A 6745-nucleotide genomic window follows, 5' to 3' on the forward strand; every position below is an offset into this window, starting at 1 on the left:
AGGAGAAGAGGAGAGCCTAATGCTAACAACATCATTGGTCTTTGTGTGTGACTGAGCACATGCACAAAGACCAGACAAGTACGCATCAACTCGTCTAAGCTCAGGTAAGAACAAACATCATTATACAAAAACGGTGGCCTAAACGTGACTTGCTGCTTTGCAAATTGACTACAAGAGCATAATGAAGCTTCTGAAGATCGAAGTGACGTCCTCATACTTCAGCCTTTTCACTGGTGTTAATGCTCCTGGACATGTTTTAAAATGTGCCATATGAAATCTTCCTTTTGAAAACATACACTGCTAATCTATAGTCAAAATCACAATACTTAATTACAATACAGGCAAGCTTTGTATTATTCCATTTCCAAATTTGTTTAGCATTACGATCTGTTAAAAACGGAGCTTCTTCTTGTGCTAATCCTGTGTTTTGTGGAAGCACCAGATTTCCGTGTTCTCATTTAAAGAGATGGGAACAGCTCCATGACCCAGAATGTCCCTCAATTAGCCGCATTCCTCTCTGCGTGTAGATTTAGCCGATCTAATTGGATAAATGAAAACCAAAGGATGCCCGTGAGAAACCTTGGTCGGATATTATTGGGAATGAATGCAGCGTTTTGTTTTGTTGTTTTTTTTCAGGGAAAAATCTGTAAGCACTTATAAACATCTCCCAGCCGGCCCTGATCCCCCAGTTGAAAAACGCTGCCTTCGGTTACACATGATCTATTCAGCCGATGGTGAAACATGGCTGCCACAATAGAATCATTACGCCAATATATTCACTAATACACTTACAAATTGGTCTTAAATAGTCATTGATTTTTGCATCATTTGTCCTCATGTAAACTACAGCACTAAACCACATTGATTTTTGAAAGGCTTAATGATTGTTTTATTAATATGCTACGACGCATAAAACTCGATGTAGTTTAAAGCCTTTGCTTTCACTATAACATGACAATAACACATTGTTCTTTTGTGAGACTGGGCTGATCTAAGTATATTTTATCCTTCATAATGGGACGACTGCTTGTGAGGAGGGCATGCTGTTCATTCCTTAAATTCCCTGGCGCCTGTGCTGAGAACATCCTTAGGCCACAGAGTTTTGGTGCTCTGATCATACGGATAAGGGTTTGAGACGGTATGTGTGATATTCCCGTTCAGTTGGGCTGGGTAGCATTATGGGGTTACTTTTTCAATACTAGTACTTTAACGATATCGTTTGATATCGATACCTGAACAATATTTTTTCTGATACCAGCACTAAGATATTTGTTGTCTAGAACCAGAATGATAATGTGTGGAAGATCTGCAAATGTACAATATTGGGCTCATTTCCAATGTCAAGAAATGTGTGAAAAAAATTGGGCAAAAAAATAAGAAAAAATGGGTTAAAGAAAAAATAAGGGGGGGATGGGGAGAAAATAGAGAAAATATTAATAATAAAAAAACTGGTAAAAAAAAAAAAGGAAAAAATGCAAGATATTTTTTGGAAAAATGGGGAGAAATTATCAGTCATAAAAAAATTCAATAATAAGGAAAATGTGTAAAAAATATTTGGGCACGATGGGGAAAAAATGATTTATTTGAGCTGAAATAACCAAGTCACTTCCTTTACTGCTATCCCTGGACCAAGAGCATCAAAACTGTAAAAAAATAATAATAATAATAAGTTGTTTGGTGAGTTTGGTGATATTTGTATTTTTTTGTTTACCAGTAGTACCTAAACCTGTTTTTCAATACCATACTGGTATCCAGCAATATCTGTCAGTCAACTGTATGTTGATATAATCACATATTGCATATTGTTAGTATTAGTAATTATAGGAATAAAATCTTTGCAGCCCTGAATAATAAATCTTGTTGCCGTTTAAGAGCCTGTGAATGGCCCATAATTTGCCGTTCCTGCTCTGGTCCGGACCATAAGGGCTGGTCTCGTTGCCTGCTCGTTGACTGCAGGAGATTGGAGTTCCTGTCTGATTGATTTGCCAGCGTATTGACTGGCACTTGACTGATGACCCTATCTAGTGCCTGACATTTGCGCGTGGGTGTGTGCGTGTGGGGGGGCTGAGAGAAGAGTGTTAGGAGATCTGTAATTCTCATGATCTTCTCCATAGTGATGTATTGAAGATCCATAGACAGCATATGGAAATGAGTCAGTTAAAGCCGGGCATCCCCCCACTGGTGCAAACTTTGTGTGTGCTTGTTTTTCATTCATTCATTATTTTAATTATTTGCATTTTTACCAGGAAAGATGGAGATATAGATCTATAAAACACCTAATCAGACCTCTCTGTATGTCTATGTAATGTAGGGTGTGCTTCTTGTTTACTTCAACCTCGTATCGATCCCATAATGATCTCATTTCCCTTGAATATTCATTAGTCTTAATGTAAAGTTGATTATTAGACATACTTTACCCCTCAAGGTTAGACCGTGGTCAGACGTAACGGAAAACACCAGTTTAGGAGGTCATCTGGCTTTATTCTGGCCTGTGTCCATGTTTTTATTTCAACTCATAGTCGTGTTTTATTTTTTTTTACATTCACTGTTTGCACCTCACAAGTTGCTTTCACGTGACATCATCAAGGAGCCTTTGCATGTGCCTCAAATGATGGAAAATTAGGAACGTTGCCATTACAATTAAGACTTTCTGAAAAATGTTCTATTGAGAAGTCCTGCAAATAATGTCCATAAAGGGAAAAAGCCACATGACTAAATAAATAATTTAGTAATGATGCGGAGAACAGGCCAGAATTCTGTCGTACGGATGGCGGATATTTTGACCGGTTTATTTTATTTTATTATTTATTGGTTTATTTGGTTGGGACAGTGCATGTTAATGAACATAGGTCTCATGCATGTAAACACGCCACACCAGATTGTAGCCACTCTCTCAGGCACACTCTCATTCATCCTGGCCTATTGCACAGGGTAGGGAAGAACATGCAAACTCCACACAGAAAGGCCCCGTCCAAATGGGAACTGAACCCGGGACCTTCTAGCAGTGAAGCACCACACCGCCCGCTCTTATGATCTTTTCTCTCATTTCAGATGTTCCAGCGGCTCCGTGTGACCGGCGGTAGCGAGTGCGCCGCCCTCGGGGAGCTCCTGCGACTGCGGCGGTTGCAGTGTGAGGGGCGGGGCCAGTGGGAACCACGGCCACCTCAATCCCCGGCCCTGCCCCCCACGCTGCTTTGGACCAACAGGAAGGCATCTCCATGAGCACCCCCACTTGAACGTTCTGGACCAAGCAACTATGATGTCATCTTCTCGGGACTCGTAAACCAAACTTAAACAGCCTTTTCGATACGATTTGTTATCCAGGCTAGCAGTCACGGGGGTCAGGTAGTTATTTTTTTGAGCCCGAGGGTTGTGCTAGTAAAATATTAAAATCCCCTTCTGGTGGCTGTCCCGTTCTGTCATGTGCTGCTCACCGTGGACGTCCACTCAAACATGGTGCTGCTGATAATACTTGACATGCTGGTCCCGTGATGCGCGTTTGTACCTGTCGAGGCTCTAAGATCACTCTCAAGTTTACAAGAGAAACCACCGCCTTCGAAAGCTCGACTTGGGACCTTTCCATCCTTTCAGGGACACACTTTCAATTTTGGGGTCTCTAAGTGCTACTGCTCCCAGGGGTCAGGCTAACCTCAGTGCACTTCTCCTCTCCATTGTCACCATCAGCCTTTGAGGAACAAAAAAAACCCGTGGCCAAAATCTGCACTTACCTTTACCGTATGAAGGGCCTTTGGATAAAATGGGTGTACTCCAGTGATCATGTGTCGCACATGCTCTAACCACACATGGAAAGGCCCGACTAAGGGACACTATTTAATCTTTCATGTATGTTTGGTGCCCTATCATGCAGAGTTGTGCATGTGCCATCAGGAGGTTGTTAATTTCATACAGAGGAGTGAAGCCTGCAGTCGTATTGTGATGACGTGGTATAAGTAGCCTATATTCTGTATTATGTTATTGTGCATTACAGGAGAAATATGTACAATGGAATCTATACATCCACTGAATTACTTGTTCACGTTACACAGAAGAAATCGTGTGCCAAAGGTTAAGATATGTCTGAAAATACACCTGTACAGTACGCAAGTCCAGTGGCCAGAGCAGCTGTAATATTCTGTGTGTTTTACAAACTGCGCAAATGACCAAATCTGAGCTGCTGGAGCAGTTCACCATGAAGTCGTCTCCCTATGTAAATATGTTGAAAGGCGGAAAAATGGTTTTGAGCCCAGATGAACTCAATTACCGCACAGCTGTCCAGCACAGTGGGTGTGCCCCCCCCCCACCTCCCCCCGCTCTATCTGCTCCGTCTACCCTTATGTCCCTTCATCTTCTCCCAACTTAACCTCAACAAACAGACCCGTGTGGCCCCAGCCCTTTCCTCCCCCTCTCCCCCTTTTCGGTGGCTCATGGGCGTCTCCACGGCGACGGCTCTGTAAATAGTCCTGCGTGTCATGGGGAGTACCTTTACTGTAAGGACAAGCACAGGGATCGGACTGAGCAGGGAAACAGAAGAGAAAGAGAGAGACATGGAGTTTGTGATTGTGAGAATTGAGGAATGTCTTGGGTTCGATGCAATGTCCAATGTAAAAGAAGAGGTTTATTTTAAAATGTGAATATCTTTTTTTTTGTCTGAATGATTGTCTAAGACTATGAAATTGTTTATAAACTATTTAATTCTATGTTATGTTCCTGTTATTTTGCTGCTATGATGCCCAGCAGACCCGTTCATTGTATTATGGATGTTCTATTGCTTTTTTTTGTTTCTATTGTCGTGTTTGCAATGGGCCGGGTGTGTCTCGACAAACTGTTTGATCTTTGGAGATTGGATCGGAATTGTTAGAGCCACAGAGTATCAATAACTGCGATTGATTTCTCATTCCCACTGATCACCCCCAATGTGTCTGATTGATTCAGTCTTACAAATTAGCAGTGCCATCAGCGATCGATCTCAAGTTGCTGTTGGAGCGTGAAGGTGCACAAAATGTCCTAAACATAAAAGGTGAGACCAGGCAATGGAAGCTGAGCATTATTTTTGGACTGACTGGGTGAATGTGAGCTATCGTGCAAATCACTGTTGCATATCACTGAAAAAATGCAAAAAGTATACAGGGCTGCTCGATGTCATAAATGTGCTGACAAAGAAGCGTGCAGTTCTATTTTTACGTAAGAAAATAAGCCTTTGTGTTGTATTTAATAGATATTAATATATTGTGATGTACTGGGGATGTAGCCCACGTCCTTTAGCTCTTTTTCATTCAGAAGACTTTAGTTCCTTGTTGTAGTTTTATGCCCCATTCACACAAGAGAAAACAATGGCATGCAAAGCAACATTTTGCTGTGTTTTCAGTCCAGTGGGTTGCAGCTCATTTCCAAACGTCAATCACCTTCTGTCCATCACACGCCCAGCAGCGACTGGTGGCCATCTTGTTGCCAGTTGTTGTTTGTCAGGATAGTACGGTCCATGTGTGAGTGCTGTTTGTACCTAAATGAGGGTACTTCACTGCCTTTCAGAATTGTTTCCCTTTGTAAAATTATTTTTTACATAATATGGAATACATGCATCTGTAACATGGGACAAAGATCTTTCAAAATGCTTATGTTTCTGATATTTTAGAGAAGTACTGTACCTGTACAGCAATAAAGCACAACAGTGTGAATGCCAGTCTTACACATGCTGCCAGTGTTTTTACTTTGTGAACTCCTCACTGCCTCATAGCGCTGAAGGGCTAAATCAGTAAGATAAAAGAATCCTCTTAAAGATATGAAAAAATATGAATACATAAAATGCAAGTGTGTTTGTGGTTTTTCCCTCAGGTATTTATTAATAAACATGTTCAGACGAGCATGAGTTTGTGAGCTCTAACAATGAAGTTGAGCATCTTCTCACGTTATTAATGTGCATATGTTAGAGCAGTACTTCTTATTTTCACACCAAGCACCACCTCGGAATATTTGACCTACCAAATACCACCAGGCCTAGACCCAGATCAAACAAGGACTGAACTGGTTCTGAAAAGTCTCTAAAATAAGCTGAAATCGGATTTAAGTAATTGAAAACACATCTCAAAAAACAGAAAAAATGCATCACCAAAGCAAGTCTTTAGGCGTCTTTTTTTACTCAATGAAATCTAAAATGTAGAGGAACCTGAGCACCAGTTGAGGAAGCCCAACCAGTCGAACACGCGCCACTGTTTGAGAACCGCTGTCTTAGAGGAACGTTTCCCCTTGGCCTCTGAGGGTGCGGGAGGCGTTTGAAGTTTATGTGCAACTGTAAACGGGGCGGCAGCGTCACAGCCTCAGGTGAGAGTCTGTGCCAGGATATGAGCATCTTTACTTCATCCAAAGACAACAACTAACAGCGTCCTTTTGCGTTGTACCGCATTTTTTATCTTTCTTTAAAGCCTTCATAAAATAGAGGGTTTAAAAAAAAAAGAGAAGGTTGGAAATGGGTTGAAAACCAGAACTGCCCCCATTATAACCGTAAATGGACCGTACTCACCCTATGGTCCACATCACCCCTGACACCAGTTTCTCAGTGTCTAGTCCTTTATGTGAAGTAAAGGGAGTTCCATCAGTTGGGTTCATTAATCTAAATCTGAAGCGCCACAGTTGAAGAGGCATGCTGTAACTCAACGTGGCTGAAGTGGCAGCTTGCTGCATGGTTATTTATTTTGGGTTGAAAGGTCCCGCATTACACAGAAGAAGGGGGTAAATGGCCAAGAGGTAA

The 6745-nt window shown here is 41.7% G+C and overlaps 1 protein-coding gene across 3 annotated transcripts in view; it reads left to right on the forward strand.

Moving 5' to 3' along the window:
* Window positions 1-3191, forward strand: part of myo16 (myosin XVI) — a 73713-nt gene extending 70522 nt beyond the window's left edge. For all 3 annotated transcript variants that reach the window (XM_079563206.1, XM_079563205.1, XM_079563204.1), the window contains exon 36: window positions 3052-3191. The gene's annotated coding sequence lies outside the window, so the exon portion shown is untranslated. The remainder of the gene's footprint in view (window positions 1-3051) is intronic.
* Window positions 3192-6745: the final 3554 nt, after the last annotated feature.

The sequence above is a fragment of the Gobius niger genome, assembly GCF_951799975.1.
Source record: "Gobius niger genome assembly, chromosome: 9".
NCBI classification, from domain to species: Eukaryota; Metazoa; Chordata; class Actinopteri; order Gobiiformes; family Gobiidae; genus Gobius; species Gobius niger.